This window comes from Eptesicus fuscus, chromosome 3 (assembly GCF_027574615.1).
Source record: "Eptesicus fuscus isolate TK198812 chromosome 3, DD_ASM_mEF_20220401, whole genome shotgun sequence".
NCBI classification, from domain to species: Eukaryota; Metazoa; Chordata; class Mammalia; order Chiroptera; family Vespertilionidae; genus Eptesicus; species Eptesicus fuscus.
The window spans coordinates 38,537,898-38,553,050 of NC_072475.1; the positions used below are offsets into that span (position 1 = coordinate 38,537,898).

The following is a 15,153-nucleotide window of genomic DNA, read 5'->3' on the forward strand; positions in this document are numbered from 1 at the left end:
ACCATTTTAGTATGCTTATATTTTTAGCTGTACTACCTCAAAGTAACAAGTTCTATAAATTCACTCTCAGCTATGTCAAACAGCATAGTTGACAGTGAATTTATTTATTTTTTACTTAGCCATAAAACTACCTTCTCTAAGTCAAGACAACTCTAGTTTTAGGATTTCTAAGACTTTGTGAACTAAACATTAGGAAAATAAATCATGATTATGTAAATTACAAACCATAACCTTGACAGTCTATCTTTTCTCATTTGAATACTCAAGTATTATCACCTTTTGGATTTGATAGGACCATGTGAGGTTCATCTTGTATCACTAAGTCACATAGTCTTCTATCGCTTTAAAGTCACATAATTTGTTTTTGTTTAACCAGAAAAAACATCCTTAAATTTATCAGACTTGGTTACATATTACTCTATTATATAAAAAAAAAATTAATGAATCTCACTGCTAAAGAATGAAAATATGACAACATGGGTGAGAATTCCATCTAGCAAATGTCTATGAGAACCTAACAGGCATCATGGTCTAGTTTACTTGCTGACTTGGCTTCACTGGACAAAATGTGACTTATGCAATTAATATATTCATGGAAAGGTAGCTACAATTCCATGTGTTCACAGCTTTAACAAAAGTAAAATATTTAAAGTTACCAATAATAGCCCTGGCCCATGTGGCTCAGTTGGTTGGAGCATCATCCATACACTGAAAGGTCTCAGGTTCCATTCCCGGTCAGGGCACATACCTAGGTTGCAGGGGATCCCTGGTGGGGGCACCTGCAGAAGGCAACTGGTTAATGTGCACTCACACACCAATGTTTCTTCTTCTCTCTCTCTCTCTGTCTCTCTCTCCTCCTCTCTCTCTCTCTCTCTCTTTCCCTCTCTCTCTCTCTCTCTCTCTCTCTCTCTCTCTCTCTCTCTCTCTCTTTCTCTCTCTCTCTCTCTCCCCCTCATTACCAATAATAAGTTGCTGATCATAATTAGCACTCGAGTGTTAATTAGTGTCTTTCTCCCAGTGCAGCCGATTTCATTCTCTCTAACAGAAAGCCGTAACACCTAGGGACAAGATAAGACCTTGGAGGTTTTACTAATTAAAAAGCAAGTGTGTGACACTGGTCTGAGATGAACAGACATCCACCAATGCTATTTCAGCATCACACTTTATTTACCAAAATACCATACAATTGCTGTCAGGGGTTTAGACCAATGGCTAATGAGTAACTCAGGCAAGCTATCTGAGATTCCACTCCATCCACAACTCCTTACTCCTCACCACCAATGTTCTCAAAAACCATCAATCAAAGGGACTTTGAAGAGTGAATTCACTTTGTCACATTTAGTTTTATTCTGCTGCACTGATTCTCCTGATGTCTGCATCCTGCAACTCTTAGCATCACATATGCCAGCAGCCTGAAAAGGGAACACAGGTTACTCCTTATCCCTCATACTCTCATCATCACCTCTAACAACTTCACAAAGACATTCCCTCACTGAAAGATTAGTTAGCACATAACCATGGGTGAGATTTATACACCAACGTTTCTCCTCTTCTTTCTATCTTAAGACATGGAGGAGTCTGTGTGTGTGTTTTTAAGTTTGTTTTTCTCCCTCAAAAGTCTCTGTAATGGCACATTAACAATTAATAAACATAATAAAATCCCTTGCTAATAAATTTTAATTCCCATTGATAAAGGTTAATACATAACCATGAAGACTAACATCTAAGTTTAAAAATCATTAAGTACCAGCTGCTTTTGCTTTTTACACCGTAGGATAAGGAGACAACATTTTTCAGAGTTGACACTCCCCCTCCCCACTGCCAACAGCTTCCCTAGAGGCCCGTTTCATAAGTGATGCACATATTAACGAGCCCTTGACAAATTTTAATTTCCCTAAGTAATCAGCTGTCTACCATTTCCCATTTAAATAGGTAATTTAATTTACAGAAGTCTAGAAAGTAAAAAGAAATATTTTTAATTATTTCCTTTTAACAGCTGGTCACTATACGCCTTATTAACGATCCTGGATAAAATGTACCAGTATAATCTATGTCACATGCTAATTAGACAACAACGCCTCATTCAGCCTAAGCTGCATTACTGGGCCTTAATTTCACATGACCACACAGTTAAAACCCAGTTTTTGCACTTGAAACAATTCCTGGGTAAAGGTGCTTAGGTGGGGATCTCATACAAATTGAAGGGGGGGAAACTGGAGTCAAGCCATTGCTAAATGTTACCATAAACAAAAAATCAAACGTTCCTCTGGAAGAGCCCAGAGATGATGAGCTCTCTGAGCACCGGGACCCTGTTCTCACCTTTGTCTCTCCCAAGGTGGTCGTTCTCACTTTATGGTACAGAGTCCATCTAGTTCTCTGTGGCTAAAATTCATTACAAGTTAGATGATGAAGAAATAGCGAGGCTTTTAAACACAAGGTTTTTTTTTAATATATAAGAATGAATGTTTAAGGATAGTTATTGCCAAATGTTTATATAACAAAAAATCCTACATAATAAAAGGCTAATATGCAAATCGACCAAACGGAGGAACGACCGGTCGCTATGATGCCCACTGGCCACCTGGGGGCAGACGCTCAATGCAGGAGCTGCCCCCTGGTGGTCAGTGCGCTCCCACTCACCCAGAAGCCCTGAGCCAGGCTCACAGCTGGCGAGCGCAGCGGCGGTAGCTCTCCGCGGCAGTGCTAAGGATGTCCAGCTGCCACCTTAGACCGTCAGTCCGACATTCCTGAAGGGCGCAGGCCGGGCTGAGGGACCCCCACGATTTTGTGTACTGGGCCTCTAGTTACAAATATAAATCAACAGGAGAGCTGATAGGAAACATTATGTGGCTATTAAGAAGAGAATGTTGGAGCTCTAAGTACTTGCAAAGATGCCAACACTAATAATGCCCTCTGAACAAATGCTCCCTTTTGGGGCTCCAACTGTAAGCAGATAAGCATCCTGGTGGGAGGAGTTTGCCCTTACTTAGCAAAGTATATACAGAGTCTCCTTGGTAATAACTGCTACAACCAAAATTGGGGAGGGGGGAATTTAAGCTGTATACTCCTGCAGGGGTCCTAATATACGGTGACAAAAGATTTGACTTTGGGTAGTGGGCACATGGTGCAATAGAGACCCACACCCTTTCTTGTAACATAGAAACCCACACCTGAAATCTATATGATCATGTTGACCAATGTCACCCTAATAAATTTAATAACAAATAAATAAATAAATATAAAATGTGGACATTAAGATAAATTTTAATATTATTTTAGGTCACTAGCACATTAGTATTGAAATCATTTCATACTTTTTTAAAAACATATTTTTATTGATTTCAGAGAGGAAGGGAGAGGGAAAGAGAAATAGAAACATCAATGATGAGAGAGAATCATTGATTGGCTGCTTTCTGCATATCCCCCACTGGGGATCGAGCCCCCAACCCAGGCATATGCCCTGACCAGGAATCAAACCATGACCTCCTGGTTCATAGGTCGATGCTCAACCACTGAGCCACATCAGCCAGTAGGGCCATTATATCATATTTTAAAACATTAAATAAGATATAGTTCCCAGCAATTCGAGAAGAAAAGGCTCTCCGTAATGCATCCTAGAAAAAATGGTATTGAGGAACAGGTGGTACTGAGGAACTTATCACGCACTTTCTGACATAACTATTGCACCAAAGGAAATTCTTTGTTACCTATGCTATCCTTCGGACATTAGGAAGGTAGTGAAACATAATAATCAAGAGCGCTGCCTCCTGCCTGGCCAGTGTGGTTCAGTGATTGAGTGTCAACCTATGAACCAGGAGGTCACGGTTCTATTCCCAGTCGGGGCACAAGCCCGGGTTGCGTGCTGGATCCCCAGTAGGGGGGCATGGAGGAGGCAGCCAATCTATGATTCTCTCATCATTGCTGTTTCTATCTCCCTCTCCCTTCCTCTCTGCAAGCAATAAAAATGTATAAAACATAAATAAAATGAAGAGCAGAGTCTGAATTAAAAAATAAAAGAGTGCTGCCCCTAGTCCCCAGCTGTTAGGGTTTGAACGCTGGCTTCTCCCCTGGCGTATGTTAACTGACATGTAGAAAAGTCAACAAAGTTAACCGAAATTCTTATTACAGTTGAGAAAAAGGTGCCTTTGGATTAAAAATGGAAAAATATTTAAAGTATTTTAATGGAAAGAATTCTTTTTAAGCAGACATAATAATAATAACTATTATTATTATTATTATTATTATTATTTAGAGAGAGAGAGAGAAATATCGATGTGAGACCGGAGATCGAACCCGCAGCCCAGGTATGTGCCCTTGACTGGGAATTGAACTTGAGACCCTTTGGTGCTCGGGCCGACACTCTAACTGCTGAGCCACACCGAACAGGGCAAGGTTCTTCGATTTTGGGTTCTTCCTACCAACCTACTCTGTTCATCTGCTGCTTATTATGATGACTCCCACCAGAGGGCAGACAAAAGAAAGATGAAGCTATAGAAAACAAAGTTGGTAACTTGTTAGCTTCCAGAGAAGCTGTAGCGGTGTCACCAAAAAAACTTTAAGCAGCACTAACATTATAAGATTCTCTGAGACGGTGTCACTTGAAAATAGGATTAGGTAAAACACAGGGGGAAAAAAAGTCAGCAAACATTAATTCATCTAGCTATTCATTTATTTAAATATCTGAGTTCCAAACACATGCCGGGCACATTCCAGGCTCTAGGGATTCAAAAGTCATCAAAACAAGCAAAAGTTCCCGTTGTCATGGAGCCTTATTCTACTAGTATATCGGTCTAGGAGACAGATAATAAAGCACAGAAATAAGTAACAATTTCAAGTACAGATAAATACTACACAGGGGAAAACACTGCGAGAAATTAGAGGGTGACAAGGAAGGCTATTTTTAAATAAATTAATCTAAGTAAAGACCTGAATGAAATGACTGAATGAGTTAGGCCTTGAATGGGGTAGAGCAGCCCAGGCAGAAGAAACAGTAAATGCAAAGGCCGGGCGGCAGAAACCAAGCTGGCGTGCTGCTCAGTCCACAGCAGAGAGGAGAGAGAGGCTGGAGGGAAGTGAGCAAAGCAGAAGAGATTAGGGAGACCGGCGGGAGGAACCCAACCATGTGACCAAGGAGGCCTCCTGACCATAGTGAAAACTTCAGATTTTATCTAACCCGAGTGGGTTCAGATGACTGAGAGACATCTGACTCGTCTGACATTTTTTAAAGTTCGTGCTGGCTGCTGGGGGACAGAGATTGGAAGTGGAAAGACCAGTTAGTTAGCTGCCGCAACAGTTCAGGCCCGGAAAGAGGGTGTTTTGACACCAAAGTAGTGGCATTAGAGATGATGGAATAATTTTTAAGTTAGAGCCCATAATACTTGCAATGGAAGAATAGATATCCGGTGAGTGAAACAGGGGAATTGAGGGCAATTCTAACCACTGAGCAAAAACAGCCAAACCAGCCAGGGCTACTGTGTATCTTCTAAGAACAAGGATATTCTCTTACATAATCCCAGTACAATAAAATTCAGGATACTTAACATTGATACACCACCATAATTTAATATGCAGTACATATTCAAATTTTATAACGTTCTTGAGCAACTGGATCCTCCCTCCCTCCCGTTTCTCTCTCTCTCTCTCTCCCTCCCTCCCTCGCTCCCTCGCTCTCTCTCCCTCCCTCCCTTCCTTCCTTCCTGCAACTGAATTTTCAATCCAAGGTTCAATCCAGGATTATGCATTGCATTTCACTGCCAGGTATCATGAACTTCCTTTAATCTGCAATAGTTCCTTTTGCCTTTCTTTGTCTTTCAGGACATTTACATACTGGAAGACTACAACCAGTTACTTTGTAGAACAATCCTCAATTAAGGTTCCTCAGTTGTTTCCTCATGATTACATTTTGGTCATGCATTTTAGAAACACTACAGAAGAGTTAATGATGTCCCTAGTTTAAGCACATCAAGAAGAATATGTTTATCCCACTACCAGTGATATTAACTTTGATCACTTGGTTGAAGTAGTGTCTGCCAGATTTCTCCACTGTGAAGCTGTTTTTCCCTTGGCCGTTAACTTCTAGAGAGATCACTGGAAATTGTATTAATATCATTTTCCCTACCAAACTTTCTCCATTAGTAGCACTTGCCTGAATTACTATTACCATGATAATTGCAAACTGTTGACTTCTATTGTTTCTTCTACATTTTTTAAAAATATGTTTTTATTGATTTCAGAGAGGAAGGGAGAGAGAGAAACATCAACGATGAGAGAGAATCATTGATTGGCTGCCTCCTGCATACTCCCTACTGAAGATCAAGCCTGCAACTTGGGCATGTGCCCTGACTGGGGAGTCGAACCGTGACCTCCTGGTTTATAGAGTGATGCTAAACCACTGAGCCACACTGGCCAGGCTCTTATACATTTTTTATTGGCAATCTATCTGGCAGATCTTTCCCCTTTTCCTTATTTTATTTATTTACTAGCAGCCCGGTGCATGAATTCATGCATCTGTGGGGTACCTCAGCCTGGCCTGTGGGATCGGGCTGAAACTGGCTCTCTGACCTGAAGGGTCCCGGATTGCAAGAGGGTGTAGGCTAGGCCAAGGGACCCCACCAGTGCACGATTGGGGCTAGGGAAGGACCGCAGGAGGGCTCCAGGACATGTCCGGCCCGTCTCGCTCAGTCCCGATCTGCTGGACCCCAGCAGCAAGCTAACCTACCAGTTGGAGTGTCTGCCCTCTGGTGGGCAGTGCACATCATAGTGAGCAGTGAGCAGCCTTATCATATCATTATGTATTGTGCTTTGATTGGTTGAATGGATGACTGGATGACCGGACACTTAGCATATTAGGCTTTTATTATATAGGATTATAGATTTGTGAACTCTTATTTTAGTCAATAGGTTATAATCCATTATTATCGCTAATTCATTTTTTAACATATATAACGGTTAATATGTTAAATTAACATATTTTATTGATTTTTTACAGAGAGGAAGGGAGAGGGAGAGAGAGTTAGAAACATCGATGAGAGAGAAACATCGATCAGCTGCCTCCTGCACACCCCCACCTGGGGATGTGCCCGCAACCAAGGTACATGCCCCCAACCGGGAATCGAACCCGGGACCCTTCAGTTCGCAGGCTGACGCTCTATCCACTGAGCCACACCGGTTAGGGCGCTAATTCATTTTTTTAAAATATATTTTATTGATTTTTTACAGAGAGGAAGGGAGAGGGATAGAGAGTTAGAAACATCAATGAGAGAGAAACATCTATCAGTTGCCTCTTGCACACCCCCTAATGGGGATGTGCCCGCAACCAAGGTATATGCCCTTGACCAGAATCAAACCTGGGACCCTTCAGTCCGCAGGCCGATGCTCTATCCACTGAGCCAAACCAGTCAGGGCTCGTTAATTCATTTTGATGCTCAAATTTTCCCAGAGTTGGCCATTCAAGCTAGTTCCTACGTCCTTTTCACATGCCCCATCAGTTTTTTGAACACTTCTTTACTTTGTGTTCCAGGCTCATCCTATACTTCCCCTGCCCCAGCTATGGAACCAGCTATCTAGATCTGGGCACTGGTTGTGTTCATTGCTATTGGGATGTCATTGTTTCTAGGCCCTTTTGTTAGACAGGAGGAGGAAATATATGCGTATAAACATATGAATGTATGTGTATTTTAATCACAAGTTCATATTGATAAGTCTAATTCCAATCCAACACCAAGGAGTTCTTCATTGCCTTCTTCCATTTCATTTTTTATTTCCTTTCTCCCACAGTTAAAACCCCAGATCCCCAAATATCAATAAATTTACTCATGTGCCCAATCCTACTATATACACAAATCTATTTCAGGACTGCTATGTCTCATCTCTACCACTATAAATAATAGCCTACTATACAGGGTTCAAGATTTTTCTGGCAGTTCTTTTTACCTTTATAGTAAAGGTATATAGTCAAAGTCCTATGTTCAAAACATACTTGGGAGCCAAATATATGGTGATGGAAGATGATGTGACTTTTGGTGGGGGGCACATAATGCAATATACAGATTATGTATCATAGAAATGTACACTTGAAACTTATATGATCCTATTAACCAATGAGACCCCAATAAATTTAATAAAAATTAAAAATAAAATAAAACATACTTGGGATTCATTTTTTCCCCTCTGAGAGTTGATGTTATTCATTGAAATACAATTGGTTCAGTTATTGCTGTTTATATTCAATTTTGGAGGTTTTTTCCACCTAACCTCATTACTTTTATTTTTAAACATATAAAACATTAACAAGTTTCCTAAACTCAAAACTATACAAAAAGGTATAATCAGAGCATTCCCTCCATTATCCCTTTTACTCATTCCTACCCACCACCCACCCCCTGTAGGTAACTAACTTCTGGTTATCTCTCCAAATATTTTTTTTTAATATTTTTATTGAATTTAGAAAGGGAGGGAGAGGGAGAAAGAGATAGAAACATCAATGATGAGAGAGAATTATTGATTGGCTGCCTCCTGCAGGCACCACACTAAGGACTGAGCCCGTAACCCTGGCATGTGCCCTGACCGGGAATCGAACCGTGACCTCCTGGTTCATAGGTTGAGGCTCAACCACTGAGCCACACCAGCCAGGCAATCTCTCCAAATATTTGTTTTTGTTCTACCAAAAAATTATGCTTTCTACATTTGGAGCAGAGATGGGGCAGAATACTGGATCAAGAATTTTAAGACTAAGAGGCCCGGTGCACAAACATTTGTGCACTCGGGGGCGGGGGGGCGTCCCTCAGCCCAGCCTGTGCCCTCTCACAGACCAGGACCCCTTGGGGGATGTCTGCCTGCCAGCTTAGGCCTGCTCCCTGCGGGCAGTCGGACATCCCTCAAGGTGTCCTTAGCGCTGCCTTGGAGGCAAGAGAAGCTCCCGCCACCGGTGCTGAGCTGGCCAGCCTTGAGCCCAGCTTCTGGCTGAGTGGTGCTCCCCCTGTGGGAGCGCACTGACCACCAGGGGGCAGTTTCTGCACCAGTCAGTCCACCGGTCAATCAATTTGCATATTAGGGTTTTATTATATAGGATGGCACACATAACAGGATGTTTGTATAATAATTAAATGTTCCATAGAAACTGAAATTGAAGCTGTATGAGGGACAGGATAATTACAGGGGGAAATATCTATCAAAATGTCTTCTGGTTTAGCCCTGGCTGAATGATTCAGTTGGTTGGAGCATTGTCTGGTACACCAAAAAGGTGGCAGGTTCGATTCCCCATCAAGGCACATGCCTAGGTTGTGGGTTCAATTCCCTGTCAGGGCACATACAGGAGGCAACCAATCTCTCTCCCTCTCTTTCTCTCTCTCTACCTTCCTGTCTCTCTACAAATCAAGAAAACTTATTCTCGGGTGAGGATTGAAAATTATATATATATATATATATATATATATATATATATATATATATCTTCTAGTTTAATTTGAGGGATATCAAAAGGTTACCATATTTCAAAATAGGTTGCCATCCTGTTTGTAACCTTCCAAATTAGTTAATATCTATGGCTTTAGAGAACCCACATTAAAATGGGGTTTTTATTTTGGAAGGACAACTAAGTTGTCACTACCTATTAATGTCAATAGAAGAAATTCTGCCATAGCAAGAGGTAGGTTTTGAACTCTGAGCTAGACATTTGATGAGGAATAGACAGGTGAGAGGAGAATGGCTCATGTGAGGATCTGTGTAATAACACAAATGAACAATAAAGATCATACTGGAAAAACAGACCACATCTCTAACATATTTTGGGAAAGTTACAAATATGCTAATAATGTATGCTAGTAATTGAGGATCATTCCTCGTGCCCTGGCTCTAAGTCAACGTGGCACAGAGAACATGGACTTTAGAGATGGAGAGGTTTGACCTTGAATCCCAGCTGAGTTACTCGACTACATGATCACCGGCACATCTCAGAGGCGGTTTCCTTAACTGTAGAACTGGATAATGCCTCCTTTGCCAAGTTAATGGGAGATATAAATAGAATAATGTATAACACTGCCCCTGACCCAGAACAGATGTTCAATAAACAGATGTCCCTATAATAAATGCAGATTAAACTAGTCAGCAAGGTAAAGAAACTAATCACACAGTGTACCTCAGCAACATGCCTGAAAGAAATCAGAGAAATCACACCATCTCAGACAGTATTTGGTAAGGGCAGGAAAATGTACAACACTTACTTGCAATTCTCAATCTTCAAAATGTCCCAGACTCTATTTTTAAAGTGTAAAAATATGTGCTGACATACTAAAGTGCCAATGATTTAAAAGAAACCATTCTGGAGAGATGTCCATCAAATGGTACAAACTTCCAGTTATAAGATGAGTAAGTCCTGGGAATCTTATGTACAGCATGGTGAGTATGGATAACAATATTCCATTGCACACTTCAAAGTTGCTAAGAGAAATCTTAAATGCCCTCATACACCCCCGCCCCCACAAAAGTAATTATGTGTGGTAATGGGTGTGTTTAACTAACCTTATTGTGGTAATCATTTTGCAATATATGTATATCAGATCATCGCACTGTACATCTTAACAATGTTACATGTCAATTTTATCTCAATAAAGCTGGAGAAATACTGAAAGAAGCAATTCTATAAGTTATTCTGAGAAATGACTCAGAATAACCTAAATAATGCCTATGGCTCACAAAGATATCACAAGCCATACTAAATATATCACAAGCCATACTAAACAATTTTATAATTTTAAGAGAATTAACCATGCTCAGAAAACAACATTTTGGCCCTAGCTGGTTTGGCTCAGTGGATAGAGCATCGGCCTGTGGACTGAAGGGTCCCGGGTTCGATTCCCATCAAGGGCACATGCCCGGGGTTGGAGGCTCAATCCCCAGTAGGGGCATAGAGGAGGCAGCTGATCAGTGATTCTCTCTCATCATGGATGTTTCTATCTCTCGCTCTCTCACTCCCTCTCCCTTCCTCTCTGAAATCAATATAAATATATTTAAAAACCAAAAACAAAACAAAAAAAAAACCACACTTAAAAAAAAGAAAACATTTTATAAAAGTTTCTATTTCAGTTTCAAATGTGTCTACAAACCAAAATGCAACAAGGAAAATCTTAAAGTGAACTTTAACCAAATACTGAAATATACGATAAACTTTCAGAGCAGTGGACCAAAAAAAAAAGGAGGGGGGGGGGAACCCTGTAATAAATCTATCAAAAAGTAACCTCATGGAGTGATCTGATCAGAAATCCCTAAGTGGGCAGGTTACAGTGGGAAGTTACACCTCAGGCCTATAACTGCCCTAGTAAAAGGTTACCTTTATTGTAAGTAACCCCGTCCATTGTTTTCTGTGCATCTAGGTTAACACACCTTTGAAATGTCCCTTTCTGAGACCCGCTGGAGAGAGCATATAACCTTGTGAAGTATCCTGCAATCCAGCGATTTTCAACCGGTGTCCTGAGGCAGGCCCACTGGTGTGCCGCAAGCATTTTTAAAACGTGCAATAGCTGACCTCTTCCTCTTAGATTGTCAAATTAAAAAGGACAGCAGCCAACACAACAATAGCAGTCCATTGTGAATGAATGAATCAAAATTATATTTTTAGGTCAGATTGGCCAAAAATACATATTTTTGGTGTGCTACAGAATCTTAGTAATGATGTGTGCCATGAGATGAAAAGGGTTTTTTAAAATTGCTGCTGTAATCCAGTTGACCAGTGACTTCCCTGCCTCGCCTTTTCCTATGGGTTCATACAATGTTCCTTATGGTCCCTCCTTAATTCCAGATGTGTAAAAAAAAAAAAAATCCCAAAAAACTGCACAACTGTACTTCTCCAGGAGCATTTGACGTCTTGCATCCCCAAGTGTAGTCAGCTTGGCTCAAATAAACTCTTCGAACAATTCTCTACAGCTTTGGAAGGTTCTTACCTCCACAGAGCCGAGGGTCGGTAATAACCCGAAAGCCCCACGCTTCAAGAGTCTTAAAATATGCAATGGCAGACACTCCGCGCATGCCATCTTGTGTACACAGACCTTTGTTTTCCCCCTGAGTAGGAACGACTTCTCTTTCATCTTAAATAAGCAGTGTGTGCTCCACCTCGACTCTACAAGAGGTACTTACAGCTCCCCGTCTCGGCTTACAACGCTAACATGGGCTGATAGCACGGTGACCTAATCAACAATTAAATGCCTTAAGAAAACTTCCCAGCAGGGTGCCAACCCACGAGCGGAGCTGTTTTGCCAATGGCAGACAGATGCATCCAACGCCTTCACTAAAAGAGAAATTGAAGGAGTGGAAAAAGGGGAAGAGAGAGGATGCAAAATAACAACGCGTTGCTTCTATACACAAATGAAAGTCTGTTTGTAAGCTTTTGGAAAGTCCATCTTCCCTTAGCGAAAGAGCAGTTAAGTATCAAAACACACGGCCAACGTTTGCGTTTCGCACAGAAAAAGGATGTGGAGAGTCAAGGGGAACATTTTACCACGTCCTGAACTTACAAGTGTTCGAAATCCATTAATTTTCCCCCCACCCCGCCTCCAAAATGCTGGGCGTCGCATCATCTCCAAAGTAAATTTAACACGAAACCGCTGGGCTCCTTTTTAGCACTCAGCAGAGAACTTTTAGGAGCTTTCCCAGCGCTCTCCACCCAACAACCCTTCTGGGCATTTCCCAATAACCGCTATTTTCCAGGTAAACACGAGCTCTCGCTCTGCCCCCGGCGGGCTCGGGGCGCGGAGAGGAACCCGGGGGTCCCGAGGCCAGGGATACGGACCGTCCTCCCGCTCCCCAGGAAGTGCCCAAGGCGGCGGCCGAGCGGCCGGTCTCCGCGCGGGAGCAGAGCGCGACTCAGACGCGCCCGCCCCGTCCCTCTCCCGCGGGGTCTGCCGCCCGGAGTCCCCGGTCCCCGTGTCAGGAGGCACCCGGCCGGCCCAGCGCCGCCAACGGGCCGGGTTCCGTCGGAGCGGCCCCGCGGCGCCTCACGCCCCCTGCGGGAAGCCCGGGATCCCCCTACGGGGCGCACCGGCGAGCCCCACTCGCGCGATCGCCGCCTACCTGGAGGAGCTCGGGCCCGCGTCGACCGGGCGCTGCCTGGGTCCGCGGGGTTCTCAGCAGCCCCGCGCGCGCCGAGCTGGCCAGCAGAGCGCAGAGCACCGCCGAGACCAGCGCCGCCGAGATCCGTCGGCCACACCCAGGCCCGCGCCTCCTCGCTGCCAACTCCGCGACGCGCCGGGCCGGGGCGTGGACGTGGCCGCAGGCGCGAGGCGCGAGGCACGAGGCACGAGGCGCGCGGAACCGGCGGGGACGCGCTGCGGGCGCGCGCAGAGCCTGGAGCGCGCGCGCGCGGCCTGGGCGGGGGGCGCAGGGAGCGGGCAGCTTCTGCTTCCTATTTTCTGTCTCGTTTCCTGCCAGAAGAAGAAAAACATTAATTCCCGGGCAGTTTCGTTTTCTTGTCGGCGTGGCGCCTGGACGCCGGCGCACACTTCTGAGTAGCGCCCAAGTGGTGTGGCCGGTTTCCTTCCTGGCACCGCAGAAGCCTCGGTGCGCTCGTGGGCAGGATAGCGGGGCCGACTCAGAAGACCCCAAGGTCCCGTTTAGATTGAACATTATAAAATTCTAAAGTAAGAAGTAAACTGAAGCCCAGAGTTATACAAAATTGCATTGCAATCCCAGCGCTGCCATCGCTAGTGGTGCGACTGTGCCGTCTCAGGGCCTTGTTTTCGTCGTTGGAAAAATAGGGAGGGTGATACCTGCCCCAGAAAGGTGCTAAAATGTGCAATGAGATAACGTTTACACAGAGCCTGCCTCTAAATAAATGATCAATACTTGGAAGGTATCCTTACGACTGTCGCTAATGAAGGCCTTCCAGATAACCCTGTATGTCAAGTCGCTCTTCTCTGCATGAGTTAAAGATCATAGGCATCGCAAGCGACTTTTTTTTCTTTCATTCCTCTGGGTGTTTGATGTTTAAAATGTCATAAAGTGAATGCAACTACCCAATTTAGTTGCTCTGAAGTCAGTACCCGCCCGGGAGCAGTTTTCCTTTCTCCACCCCCCCATCTTTCTTCTGAGTTAATTTCAGTTTGACAGACTGTTGCTATAGCATTCCTTCTCTGACGTCAAACAATTTAAAGAAATAGCCCTGGGTAAGGAAAACTGCAGAGGAGTTCTCTGTGGAGTTTCTGTGCCTGAGAAAGATTTCAACAGTATCAGGAGCCTCACCTCCGCAGCCTGCCATTCCTTCTTCTTCAGCAGCTTCCCATTATCATCTGGAAAAAATCTCTCAGTACCTTAAAAGCGGCGTTGCCAGGATAAGCACACCCTGATAGCGACTGTGAGAAAAATGTGACCGTTTTGTATAAAAGCCAGACCATGACAAAAGTGGAAAGATTCGTGGGGCGAAGGATGATGACATTAGAGGTGGTTTTAGCTCAAATTTTCATTTTCCCTATGGTGGGGTGCTATTTCCCATTAAGAAAGGGGAGAAATGCCAAATCCTCCACATATCAAAGTGTCAGGAAAGTTGATTCGGACCTGTGTGGTTTGCAACTGTAACTTTTTAAGTGTTTTAGTGATTAAATCCTGAGCCTTATTATCCTTTTCAGAAGTAAGTAAAGGAAAATTGTTATTTAAGGAGAGCCTATTAAATACCAGGCTCTCTGATTTTTCAAATCATACTTAATTCTCATCATGATCTTACAATGTGTGTCGTATCCCCACTTTACAGATATGGAAACTGAGGCTCAGATTAAGTAATTTATCTGGAGTCTCACAGGGAGCGGCAGAGCTTTATGTGGAACCCAAGTTGGACTGACTCCAAAGTCCACCACGATTCTTTCTGTCTTGTTCTTGGGCACTGCCACTTAACAGGTTTTATAGGGTTTGGGGGGGTGATTAGGTTAAGATTATCAGTTGAAAAACAAGTTGCTGGTATTTAGGAAAATCCAGTGGGAAGTACTGAGATATTTTATTCCAGAAAAGATTAGGGGAAATACAAAACAATAGCTTCTGAGCACAGAAACCTGAAAAGATTTTACTGATCTTTGAAGATTTGAGAATAAATTACACAAAATGATGAATTGAACCTTCTTGAAAATTTTACATGGACAGAAAAATTACTAGAAGAATAAAGTACAAGTACAAAAA

General features: G+C 43.1%; 1 protein-coding gene across 2 annotated transcripts in view; it reads right to left on the bottom strand.

Moving 5' to 3' along the window:
- Positions 1-13,264, bottom strand: part of GNB4 (G protein subunit beta 4) — a 36,747-nt gene extending 23,483 nt beyond the window's left edge. Inside the window, exon 1 of one of the 2 annotated variants that reach the window (XM_054713749.1) lies at positions 13,063-13,264. The gene's annotated coding sequence lies outside the window, so the exon portion shown is untranslated. The remainder of the gene's footprint in view (positions 1-13,062) is intronic. The other variant, XM_054713748.1, reaches the window with a different exon arrangement.
- Between the last annotated feature and the right edge of the window lie 1,889 nt (positions 13,265-15,153).